This window comes from Mus caroli, unplaced genomic scaffold (genome assembly GCF_978045245.1).
Source record: "Mus caroli unplaced genomic scaffold, Mus_caroli_1 scaffold_20, whole genome shotgun sequence".
NCBI classification, from domain to species: Eukaryota; Metazoa; Chordata; class Mammalia; order Rodentia; family Muridae; genus Mus; species Mus caroli.
Genome location: NW_028227275.1, coordinates 39,340,651 through 39,354,789, shown reverse-complemented (window position 1 = coordinate 39,354,789; position 14,139 = coordinate 39,340,651).

Here is a 14,139-nt window from a genome sequence, read left to right as displayed (position 1 = left end):
TTTCTTCCAACTAGCTAAAAGTGACAAGAGAAGCTAAGGGTAATGAAACAGGCGGGGCTGCCTCTATTTGAAGGGGCAAAGACTGAGTTTCCTGGCTCACCCATGGGTTGGGTGAGCTGTGGCAAGGGTCAGCTGGGCTGTTTAGCCAAATGCCAAGGTCATCTTGGAAAGACTGTCTGAAATGGCAGTTAGGTGTTTATAAGCAACAACTAAAGTAGTCAAGGTAAGTTTATAATTTATAAATGGCAGAAACAATTTCCAAATCATTTGCAAAATATTTTTATTTTGGTTTTCAGAAAAGTGTGTTTTCTATTAACCAAAAGTATGAATACAAAGAGAATTGATTTAAGTAACATGGAGAAGGGTGAGGAGGGAGAGGAGGAGGAGGATGCGGGGGTCGTTATGGGTCCTTGCACACCATTCAACCTCTGTGAGTTATGATATTTTATGAAAAATAAGATGATTTAAATAAAGATTATGTCTAAGGTGCCTTCCAAATCTAACATTTTAGCATCCTGTGCTTTGTCTAAGCTGGCATTTTATTATCTCCTTTATTAAAATAAATACCAATAACATACTAAGAGGTGACCTGGAGTACTTCAGGTATATTCTCTCTACAGGAGCACCAGGGAAGAGGTGGCTCTTATTAGTCCTATTTTAAATACAAAGACACTTTAGATAAGACGACTTAAGTCATTATTAAAGACCAACCTGTCAAGAAATAGTGTGCCGACTCACTGGACTAATGCTTTTAACCAAACCTATATGTCTTCCAGAGGAAACCCTTGCTGCCCACTACTGTAAGATGGGATGATTCTCTACCAACAGAGAAAACCTAACCTGGGTGTCAAGCATCCTCTGAAATAAGTGCTATAGAGGATCATTGTACCTATTAGAGCCGTGGGTTTCAACGCTGCTAAGGCTGCAATCCTTTAATATAGTTCCCCATGATGAGGTGACCCCAAGCCACAAAATTATTTTTATTGCTACTTCACAACAGTAATTTTGCTACTGTTATGAATTATAATCTAAGTATCTGTGTTGGCTGACGGTCTTCGGCAACCCACCGTGAAAGGGCTGTTCAACCCTCAGAGGTCTCTTGGCTCTTAGGTTGAGAACCACTGGATTAGAAGCGCCACACTTCTGTTAGGAGCCACAGTGGTTTATTTAACTGGCTCCTTCTTGCCACCGAGTACATTTTTTATTAACCGAAATGTTTACTGTATATTTTCATTATAAATTTCTGTCTGTGTTGTCTTCACAGGCTAGAAGCAGCTCCAAGCTCATTTACATACTCCGTACCCCACTCTCAATTCTATGGTAGCAATAACTTAAGATCAGAAGGGGCCCCAGGCGCGAGCTCTCAGCACAAAGCTTCCTTTGCGTCTTGAACATTGGACATTTCCCGACAGCATCTTTTCAGCGCTCACAGCCCCGCTCGTACCCTCACCAACCGCCCCAGCCCTTCAGTTTCAGCTCTTTCCGTTATTTTGTCCATTATCTTCCTTGAAACAGGCTAGGACTTTGCTGGTGATGCCAGCTGGCCTGGCCCAGCACCCCCCTGGGAGAACACTCATGTCATTCGGCCCTGGGGAACCTGCTTGCCTTTCTCAGTTGTGCTTGCACCAATATGGCTGGATGCACGGGAGCCAAGAGGAAGTCCCGCCATCTGCCGATTTTGTGAGGAGTTGGCTTTTCCGTGGCTCTCACAGAGTGTTGGAGGACATAGCGTGGCTCTGGGCCAGTCCTCCCAGGTGCTTCCGCTGGGATTGCAGTGGGCTAAGAGAAGGAAGCCTGTGTTCAGCCTCCTAGTGAAGGGTGCATGCGCTTGAGGCCGACAAAGGCTTCATGTACCATGGCATCAGTAAGTGTCAGGAACAGCCAGCCCTTCGCACGGTTGGACACGTTCTCTGAAACATGTCCTCATCACATTTGGAGAGTCACTTAGAAAGGCTCGGCTTTAAAAAAAAAAAATCCACGTATTGCACTTATTGGCTTTTTGTCTAAGATTAAAGTGTAAAAGATACACACATTTATTGTGTGAAGTCAAATGCTTCATAAAGCTATTTCTATGTAAGTATTTATCCTTTGACCAGGTATACTACATGTCTATTATAAAAATTTTGCACAGCACAGAGGAATACAGAATAGAAATAAGTAGCAACTCATCATGCTACCAAGGAGAGTTACCAGGAAGTCTTTTAAATGTATTTTTGTATTTTTTCAAGTGCACACACACACACACACACACACACACACACACACACACACCGGGGGGGGGGGAGGCGTTTCTCATTGGTAGACTACATCCTCCTCATCCCACAAATGATAAATATTTATATGGAATTTCTATGTGTGCAGTCTTTCTCCATGGGATGCATTATGCACATTTCCATGTCTCACTAAGTCTCAGTAATAAAGCATTCAACAGCTGCAGTTATTTCAGTCTATGTTCCTACTGTAACATGTAATACTGTAATATGCTTGCTAATCTTCTGTCGTTTTGTTTTTATTTCCTCCCCCCACCCCCAGACTGTATCTTAAGTAGCCAAGGCCAGCCTTGAACTTACTGTGTAGCGGAGAATAAACGTGACCTTCTGAGCCTCCTGCCTCCATCTCCTGCATGCTGGCACTTCAGACCTGGCCTGTACCTCCATGTATGATTTTATGTGGAGCTGGGGATTGAACCCAGGGATTCATTTATGCTAGGTAAGTGCTCTACAAACTGAGTTACATCCTAGACATTTGGAATTATTCTGTTGTTACTGTTTTGGAAATAGGATCTTGAGTTGCCCAGACTGATCACAAACTCATTAAGTAGCCAAGGATGGCCTTGAACCCCCGCTGCTCCTGCTTCCACGTCCAAGTGTTGGGATTATAGACCTGCACTTCTATACCTAGTTCTGGTTTTTTGCTTTTGAAGACTGGACCTCAATATGCAAACTGAGATAACCTCGAGCTCCTAATCCCATTGCCTTTCATTCTAAGTGGTAGGCTTACAGGCAAGCTCTACCATGCCTGGCAAATGCCAGTTCCCTGTTGTTGACTATTTATGTATTAGATTATTATTTATTTGGTGTGTGTTGCTGTTATAAATAAATAGCAATGAATTTCCCTTTTCTTTAATTCTGATTGCTTTCATAGTTGAAATCTCTCTTTTTCTCTATCTGCATGTGTGTGTGTGTGTGTGTTGTATAAATGCACCAGCACACGTGGGCTCACATGAGGTCAGATCTTTCTGATATCTAGATGGCTTCCTCAACTGCTTCTCTACCTCATTTTTTGAAACAGGATCTCTCAGTGAATCAGGATCTTGCTGTCTCTGCTAGACTGTAAGCCTCCACCTGTCTCTGTCCCAAAGCATTGGGAGTACTGTACTGATGCATACCATCACACCTGGCTTCCTCTGTGGGGGCTGGGAATCCAGGCTCTGCTCCTCATGTTTTAGACAGCACATGCTCTACTACCGAGCCACCTCCCCAGCCCCATGACAGGCAAATTCTTAGAAGGAACTTTGTCAAGTCAGAGGTCATGATGACTTGCTTCTAGCTTTAAACTTGTGGATTTTCAATGCCAAATAATCTTCCAGAAAGCAAATGAGGATTTATATCCATGCCAATAGTGTAACCTAGGACAAATGTCTCAATATTTTTGCCAGCATGGGAAATTCTCTTTAAAAATCTCTGCCAATGTGTAATGTGAACACTGAGAGCGTTTGATTGCTGTCGATCACTGACAGCCACTATCCTTAGTTCCAAAGGTCTGAGAACATGAAGCCATGTTTGTATCTGTATAAAGACAACTTGAGTCTCTCTCTGCTGTACCTCATACTGAGATGTGAAGAAGCCTCCTCGCACTCCTGCTATGACATCTGTGAGCCATTTCCAGTGAGGTGCCTTCCCCAAGAGCAACTGTGCCCTGTGAGCCAAAAGAAGTCCTTGCTCCTTAAAAAAGAGACAGGTAGAGCTCTTTTAACAATTTTAATCTTTTTTTTAAAAGATTTATTTATTTATTATAGGTAAGTACACTGTAGCTGTCTTCAGACACTCCAGAAGAGGACATCAGGTTTCGTTACAGATGGTTGTGAGCCACCATGTGGTTGCTGGGACTTGAACTCAGGACTTTCGGAAGAGCAATCAGCGCTCTTAACCACTGAGCCATCTCGACAGCCCAACAATTTTAATCTTAAAAACAAAACAAAAGAAACAAACAAACAAACAACAGAAAATCTGGCAGTGATGGGGTACAGGCTTTTCCTCCCAGCACTCAGGCAGTCACGCAGATCTCCTCCCCCTCCCCCTCCCCCTCCCCCTCCCCCTCCCCCTCCCCCTCCCCCTCCCCTCCCCCTCCCCCTCCCCCTCCCCCTCCCCCTCCCCCTCCCCCTCCCCCTCCCTCTACCCCTCCCCCTCCCCCTTCCCCTCCCCTCCCCTCCCTCTACCCCTCCCCCTCCCTCTACCCCTCCCCCTCCCCCTCCCTCCCCTTCCCCTTTCCCTCCCCTCCCCTCCCTCTGGTGTAACTGTTCTACCAGAGTGAGGTGCTCATGACTTTTTTGTCTTTGAATTACCTATGATGACGCTGGACAAGATATCCTATGCAGAACACTACAAACTTAAAATAATGTTTTCTAAATTTGGTTTTCTTGGTATATTTGCAAAGTGACTTTAAAATTTTTTTACTAGTGTATACTAGTCATACAAAATAATAGGTTTCATCATAACATTTTCCTGAATATATACAACATTTTTTACTATTCATCTCCCTTATTTAAAAAAAAAACTCATTTATTATTATATGTAAGTACACTGTAGCTGTCTTCAGATGCACCAGAAGAGGGCATCAGATCTCATTACAGATGATTGTGAGCCACCATGTGGTTGCTGGGATTTGAACTCAGGACCTTTGGAAGAGCAGTCTGTGCTCTTATCCGTTGAGCCATCTCATCTCTCTAGCCCTTCATTTCCCTTATTACCAACAAAAGTAACTTTTACAAAATTACATGAGCCATATTTCTGAATTTTTAAGTGTATCTGTTTGCTTATAGGTGATTCTGCTAGGCTCCTCCCAGGGACCTGGCAATAGCTTATGCCATCATCTGCTGACATTGCCCACTGCTGCCAGGTATGGGCAGCATATAAAAGAACTGCTTGCCCTCTGGTTCCCTCTCTCTATTCTCATGTGTTCCTGCCCCACCCCCCTCACTTCTGCCCTTCCCTGTTCCCCCTTCTCTGTCCCCACTGCTCTGCTCCCATCTGTCTGCCTCTACTCCTTCTCCTTCTCCAGGCCCTAACTCCCCTCCTTGTCTCTAGTAAACCCCCATTATACTAGGTCAGTTGCTTGGTGTGATTTCTCAGGGGGCATCTTAGCATGGGCCCACCAGGTACCCTCTACTGCTGCCCCCCAATACCATCATATTTCATAATAATATTAATTAGAGAAAAAGTATTTGCAACTAAAACACATCATTTGATATAATGTTGTCTACATTGAAATTTTCTATTTATGAATTAAAAGGGAAAAGCAAAGAATAAAAAGGTTCAAATTTGGTCTCAAACTGTAACTGCCCAGGTTGACCTGAAGTCTAGGATCCTACTGCCTTAGCCTCTTCAGGCTCCTCATGGGGTCATAATGTTGGGTTTTGTGCCTAACACAGGCTAAGTAAGCACTTGCTCTGTCACTGGTCTCAAATAATCTTATTTTTGTTTTGATATCGTGGCTATTCTTGAGCTAAGACAGACTTTACTCTAATGTCAGTGTGATAGCTAAAGGTCTAGCTCAAGGCCACATGTCATGACAGACAAGGTGGGCTGGGTTAATGGATCTGGATTCTGATGCCAGCTTAGCAGTCAGTCAGACCATCTCAATACTCCACCCTCACAGGGCCTTGGTCTTCTGGAAAAAAATGAAGCAGTTGTCAATGCCTTCCAAGTCAAGAGGTGTCTGATTCTATTTCTGTTTTTCTGCAGTGTAGTCAAGGCAGAGAATGTCAAATCTGGCTAATAATTTGCTGTTGACAGGGCTAACAAAAATGCAAACACCGTTTTGAAAAGAGTCTCTTTACAGCCGTAGTTCCCTTCCTCCTCCTCCTCCCCCTCCTTCTTTCTTCTTTCTTCTTTCTTCTTCTTCTTCTTCTTCTTCTTCTTCTTCTTCTTCTTCTTCTTCTTCTTCTTCTTCTTCTTCTTCTTCTTCTTCTTCTTCCTCTTCTTCTTCTTCTTCTTCTTCCTCTTCCTCTTCCTCTTCCTCTTCCTCTTCCTCTTCCTCTTCCTCTTCTTCTTCTTCTTCTTCTTCTTCTTCTTCCTCTTCTTCTTCTTCTTCCTCTTCCTCTTCCTCTTCTTCTTTTTCTTCCTCCTCCTCCTCTTCCTCCTCCTCTTCCTCCTCTTCCTCCTCCTCTTCCTCTTCCTCCCCCTCCTTCTTCTTCTTGACAGTGTAAGATATTGATGTCATTTCTTTATTTTTTCATTTTAAAAAGATTTTTAAAATAATTTTTGTTATGCAATATGTGTGACTATGGTGTGTGTGTGTGCTCGTGCGTGCATGTTCCACCAGAGAACACTAGATGCCCTGGAGTTACAGCGGGTTGTAAGCAGTTTGGGGGTATGCTGGAACCCTAACTTGGATCCTCTGCAAGAGCAGCCAATGTCCTTAACCACTGAGCTCTCTACAGCCCATCGTTATTTATTCTGTAAGTATCTAGAATATTCTTTCTCTATTTTCCCTTTCCAAGAACTACCTTTTGTGGAGAGAGAAAATGGAAAAAATATATGAATAACTCTTACATTGAACATGTGTAATAAATGCCAAGGATGAATGAGGTCCTCCTTAGGAGATGGAGGAAGAGGTCTGTGAAACCAGCCTGGGCTATGTGGAGAGGCTCTGCTCCAAGAAAGACCAAAACCCCAAGCTAAGATTCCAAATTCAACGTGATTTTATTTATACAAAGTGATGGTAGAGTTGGTCTAGCAGAATACAAACAGAACGATCTTATTTCTGCTAACATGTCCCTCACTCATCATTGGACATTGATAGAAATGTCTCCAAACGGCCATTATAATTACAGTCTGGGTTCTCATTTGGACCAAGGGTGTACTCAGGCCCTCTTAGACTGATGTTGAGAGATGTCTTACAAAATCTTGAAGTTCCACAGAATTGTGTAGGAACAGACCAAGTAGCTTTGATCTCCACACACTGCCTGCATTCACATTCATTTCAGAGATAGCCAAGAGGTAAGATGCTAATGAACTTTAGCTGCTGGCCCTGTATGCACAGGGTGCCCTCTGCTGGTAGAGTGGAGTAATTCCTAGGAAAAACAGCTGCTAGCTGAGCATTCACTAAATCATATCCTTATAGTAGCAAATATTTTCCTGATAGCTTTTATTTGTCTGTTTCCTATACTATTTACTTGAATCATAGGTATAAAATAGTAAGCCGAGCAGTGATGACACATGCCTTTAATCCCAGCACTCTGGAGGCAGAGGCAGACGGATTTCTGAGTTCAAGACCAGCCTGGTCTACAGAGTGAGTTCCAGGACAGCCAGGGTTACACAGAGAAACCCTGTCTGGAAACAAAACAAAACAAAACAAAACAAAACAAAACAAAACAAAACAAAACAAAACAAAACAAAACAAAACAAAAAATAGTATACATTAATCTACAGTTTAATGATGCAAGTTTGCATGGCGATATGAGATACAATAATTCCCTCCTGGGAATTTAATATGTGATGAATAAAGTTTAATCATTTATGAAGTTTAACAATAATCATAAAATATTTTCCAAAAGAATGTTCCTAGTGTGTTGATGATGCAAAACTCATGACATCCAAGATATTTTATTGGAAATGAACCCAAGTCATTAAATAAACCTACTACTTTGTGTTTAGCTAAGTAGCATGAAATCAGCTCCCAAATGCTTACCAGATAGCACGTCTCTTAACTAACCCTCATCCAAGAAACTTACTTTTGTGGTAGATGATGATGAGTACAGAGCCCACAACTGCTCAGTGTGCAGACAGTAATTGACTTGGAGTGCTCTGCCTCAAGGAGACAGCTGTAGTACATGCTTGGCTCCCAGTGCTAAGGGATCATCCGGGAAGAGGGGACAGAAGATTGCAAGATCCAGAGGCAGCAGATGACTAGAGCCAATCAGTGATTTCTAAACCTGGGGGAGTCACACTGTCTGTAACTGCATGTACAAGGTCCAGCTAGATGAATTCTCTGCATGGATGGGGAGGTGGTTAGGAAGTCCCACGACCAGCCCAGGAGCCAGGCAACTGATGGATGCTGTGAGAGGCAGAGATAGTTATCTGCTGAGAAGTGGTCCCTGAGAGGCTATCCACGCTCCAGCAGATGGTCCTACACGCAATCACACACAGGCAAAACCAAGTGGACTTAGTGGGGAAAAACAAAAACAAGAAACTGTGAGGGAATAGTCGGGGTAGGAAGGGACAGGAAAGATATTGAAGGGGAGGGGACGAGGGGAAAGGAGGGATTATATCAAAATGCTATATGCTCATATGACATTCTCAGTGAAAAAGGCATATTTGTAACAGAAAAGTGCCAAAGAACGTAGACAACTGTGCTCTTATGTATTTATAACCTTCCCTGAGGCTTGAACTTGGCTTTTGTTTTTTTTAACCTTGATCTGTTTCTTTGAAGATGTGTCACACAAGTGTTGGCTTGCTGGCTTGGAACTCACTACACAGCTCTGGGAGAGCTACAGTTTATACTTCTCCTGCCTTAGGGATGGATGGGGTTGTACCACAGCTGATTTTGACTAAAAATCGTGAATATTTGACGTGCAGCATCTTCTTATTTAAGACTTACAATTTTTAAATAGCAACTAACACACGTTATTTGACAGTGTAGCTCAGGCTCGCTCTCTCTCTCTCTCTCTCTCTCTCTCTCTCTCTCTCTCTCTCCTTTTCTTTATTTGAGATGGGGTTTCTCTGTGTATCCCTGGCTATCCTGGGAATTCACTTTGTAGATCAAGTTGCCTTGGAACTTAGAGATCTGCCTGAGTCTGCCTCCTGAGTGTTGAAATTAAAGGTATGTGCTACCACACCTGGTTTTCATTTTATATGTTTCTGTCTGTCTGTGTGTCTATCTATCTATCTATCTATCTATCTATCTATCTATCTATATTTAAAAACCTGTTATTTTTATTTTATGTGCATTGGTGTTTTGCCTGCATGTGTATCTGTAGGAGGATGTCAGATCCTCTGTAACCAGAGTTATAGACAGTTGTAAGCTGACATGGGTGTTAGGAATTGAACCCAGGTGTTCTGGAAGAACAACCAGTGTTCCTTACCACTGAACCATCTCTCCAGCCCTTTATCTGCCTTTATGGTGCTAAGGAGCAAACTCAGGCCCTTGCACGTGCTGGAAAGGTCCTATTCTATTGAGCCATAGCCCCAGCCACTTTTATTATCATTTTAAACCGTAGACGGTATTTATTTTTAAATCATTTCTAGTCAAATTTATATTCAACAGCTTAAGGTTCAAATCAAGCATAAAAACAAACAAACAAACGAACAAACTTTACAGTCAAGTCAGCACATAACCAACAATAACAGAACCAGTTATTTCAAGAGACTAAAAGACTTCTTTTTATCTATCTCTTTCTCTCGATCTCTTTGTCTCTCTGTATCTCTGTCTGTCTGTCTGTCTGTCTTTCTCACTCTCTGTCTCTTTCTCTCTCTCTCTCTCTGAAGCAGAGTTATAGGTTCTGGAGATGGGGTTTACTCAGATTTAAGCCCAGGGCTTAGCAGAACCAGAAGCATGCTGGGAAGGAGTAGGACACACCTATGTGTGGGCTTCTCAAGAGATTCTGCATTACTGGTTTTTAGATATAAATTCATTCTCAGTTATACTTTTGATGTCTCTTGGCCTCTTAAGAGGAAATAGATAAGATAGTTGAGGAAGTAAAATTAGTTTTTAGTTGAGACATTAAACGTTTCTTGTTTGAAGCTTTTTGTTTAAAGAGAGGGAGGACTTGAGACTGGCCTCTCATTATGTAGTTGGGGTTGACCTTGAAATTCTAACTCTCCTGCCTTTACCTCCACCATGCCTTGTTGTAAGCACTGTTGAGGATTTAAAGAGGCCTTCCTGTATGCTAGGCAAGGAGTCTATCAACTGAGTTCTCCATCCTCTGAAACAAGTTTGTAATTAATAGAAAAGTAATTATAGCCTTTGGAAATCTTTATGATTGTTACTTATGTTTTATTGTATCGGCAAAGCATTTGAGTCTAGCCAGTTATTTTTGTTCAATTGTGACAAAACTTAAAAAGGGCAATTAACCAACAGCTATTTATTTGAGAAAGGATACATACTTCAAAACCAAACCAAACCAAACCAAACCAAACCAAACCAAACCAAACCAAACCAAACCAAACCAAACCAAAACAACAGAACACAATGGTATGTCTTATGAAGAGCACAGAAATGCAAGAGCATGAGGAATGCTGGTAAACTCTGGGACATTCCATGAAAGGCAGGTGTCAATCAATAACCAGACTAGTGTACATAATTGGCTCCATCAATCAACAAACCCGACCACCAATTCTTCATAATTGTGTCTCATAGTAACATGTTTTTATATTTCTTTACCTTTCTACTGATGACCATATGATACTGGTTGTTATTTAAAATCAGTGATGTAAAAATGGCCTTTGATACTGAACCAAGACAATTCCTAATTGATATCACTCTACTTCAGGTGTCACCAGAGCTTAGAGAAGGCCCTGCCATCTTAATGGCTCAGACAAGATTTCCCTTTCTCACCTTCAGGCGCCTCACTTAAGGGTAGATGTCCAAGGTTTCTAACACGATGCAAAGCGGTGATGCTCCTGTCTGTGTCCCTTCCACGGGCCACTCTCTTTTCCAATAGGCACCTCAAAAAACTGATGATGGTAGCACAAGCCAAGGATCAGGAGTTCATGGTACCAAAAAACCCATGTTATTTCCTATTGAAACACAGTAGCTTTAGGGATGATTTCTCTGTAGCCATACTATTGGTTCATGTCAAATGTTTTCACATATTTAAAAGCTGAGCCTTATAGTGGTCTTTTATATGTAATAATGTGATGGTTAGTGCTAATTGGTTACTTGAAAGAATTTACAATCACCTGGGAGATGGCCTTTTAGCATGCCTTTGGGGGATTATCTAGAGAGCATTAATTGAGATGGGAAGACCCCACCTATTGTGGGCAGCAACATTCCCAGGCTAGGATACTGGACTAGGTGTGTTGGTGGTTGAGCAGCAACACGCATCCATTGTTCTGTTTTGATTGTGGACATGATGTGATGACCAGCTGCTTCAAGCTCCTGCCACTGTGACTTCACCAGCACAGAGAGACTGTACCTTAGACCTGTGAGCCAGAATAAGCCCTTTCTCCCTTAAGCTGCTTCTGACAGAGTATTTCATCACAGCAACAGAAGAGAAGCTAAGACTAGCAACTTACAGGTGTAACCGTGATGCTAGAGCTATGCAACTCCCACTGTTTTTCAGAAAGAAGACTCACCTGGTATGTGCTGGGATTGGGATATTTAACTGTCCACTTTCTGCCTTTTGGAAATGGATCTGGGAGCGGCCATCTCCATAGCACCAGCTTTTGAACGTGCTGTTGTTTACAGAGTAAAGTTGGGTGATGCCATGAGCTGAGTTTTCATGTAAAGCTTTGTGGTTGACTCTGTATTAAGATTCAACTTTCTGGGGCTGGTGAGATGGCTCAGCGGTTAAGAGCACCTGACTGCTCTTCCAAAGGTCCAGAGTTCAAATACCAGCAACCACATGTGGCTCACAACCACCCGAAATGAGATATGACTTCCTCCTCTGGAGTGTCTGAAGACAGCTACAGTGTACTTACATATAATATAAATAAATTAATCTTTAAAAAAAAAAAAAGATTCGGGCTGGAGAGATGGCTCAGTGGTTAAGAGCACCGACTGCTCTTCTGAAGGTCCGGAGTTCAAATCCCAGCAACCACATGGTGGCTCACAACCACCCGTAATGAGATCTGATGCCCTCTTCTGGTGCATCTGAAGACAGCTACAGTGTGCTCACATATAATAAAATAAAATAAAATAAATAAATCTTTTTAAAAAAAAAGATTCAACTTTCTGTTTAAAAATCAGACTCTCTGTTCTTCTCCACCAGTATGTCTTCCTAGATCTTTTCTTTTTTTTAAAAACTGGTGTGAGGGCTGGAGAGATGGCTCAGTGGGTAAGACCACCTGACTGCTCTTGCAAAGGTCCGGAGTTCAAATCCCAGCAACCACATGGTGGCTCACAACCATCCGTAACGAGATCTGACTCCCTCTTCTGGAGTGTCTGAAGACCGCTACAGTGTATATAATAATAAATAAATAAATCTTTAAAAAAAAATAAAACTGGTGTGAACGAATTGGCACAACTACCAAAGTTGACGTTTAATAGCCACTTATTAACTGGTTTTGTAGAGGTGACCTATGGTTAGTTACGAATAAAGAATATAATAAAAAAATGGGGCCTCCATCTTATATTTTTCTTTCATAGTGTCATTATCAAGAAAGACATGAAATAATCCTGTCAGCAGTGGCTGAGGACCACAGTGTTTGGGGACATGAAAAAAGTGGGTCCATACTTTTAATAACCTCACAGCACACAATGAATTGTGTATTTTCTTTGAGGCATCTTATCTTACTTTCATTTCTAAAATATATTATAACTCGGTTTAAAAATGCTCTTTTTATGTGTGTAAAATAATCTAGACCAAAAGCCTAAGCCTCGCACACAGTAAAAGACCTAGAATTCAGGTTACATTTCAAGCACTTGAAACTGGGGCACAGGTCCCTTCTTACTCCTCTTTGTACCCCTGCCAACTTCTTTAAAACATTATATTGAATTTCCTAGGAGCAAGGGAAAACAAAAGGCTTTTATAGTGCCCTGTATTTTTAAACCAATAGCTTCTTTTGCACAGCTCTATTTATTGCGTAATTAAAAAGAAGCACTATTCATGTGGAGGAAAAATTTTCTTTTAAAATGCTGAAAAACCTGTGAAGTGCAAAAATTATGACTTTTTTTTTCTTTTTACTTTTCCACAGAGAAGAATAACTGTCAAATGATTAAGACTTGGTATAAGCAACAATGATTTTAGAACAAATGTTCTATGCAGAAATCTATGCTTTAGGCTTCCATGGAGTGAAAAATATTCTGTAGAGGTGGAAATATATCACCATACTTGAAAATTTATTCATGCTCTTTACAAAAGAATACGACACTGTTGATCATGGATCAGATAGAAAGCAGGAGCATATGTTCAAAAAGAGATCTTCCAGGCAATTATGATGATCCGATATACTGATAGCTTGCTCTGCTGTTACCAAGGGATTCAAGCCAATTATGTACCATGTGTATCAAGATAAATATTCCAAGACAAAAAAAGAGCTAAAATATTAACTAGACTTGCTATGTATCAGTTCAAGGTTCAATTGAAACAACCTGCCTCAATGAGCTAGATAGAGAGAAGCCAAAGAAGACTCTTCATATACGTCAGGTCTCTAAATGCATGACACATACATGCATCTGTGCCCACATGTGTAAACACATCTACGCTACACTTACATACATATGTAGCACAAACATGGAACATGAAGAAAGTTCATTTAAGAAATTGACAATTACACTTGTAATTACCTATTTTACTTGTAACTAAACACATGTAGTTAACCACATGTGAAAAAATGAATAAAAATCAAAATCAAGGGGCTGGGAAAAAAAAAAGCTGGGTGTGGTGCTGCATGCCTTTAATCCCAGCACTTGGGAGGCAGAGGCAGGCAAATTTCTGAGTTCAAGACCAGCCTGGTCTACAGAGTGAGTTCCAGGACAGCGGAGGCTACACAGAGAAACTCTTGTCTAGAAAACTAACTAACTAACTAACTAACTAACTAACTAACTAAATAAATAAATAAATAAATAAATAAATAAATAAAAATTTAAAATCAAGGGGCTGGAAGATGACTCAGTCGCTAAGAGCTTCTTGCTTTGGCAGAGGACCTGGGTTCAGTTCTAAGCACCCACTTTGTGTCTCACAATCACTTGTAACTCTAGCGCTGGGTATTGGTGCCCTCTTTTGGCCTCAGCTGGTACCAATCATTCATGCACTGG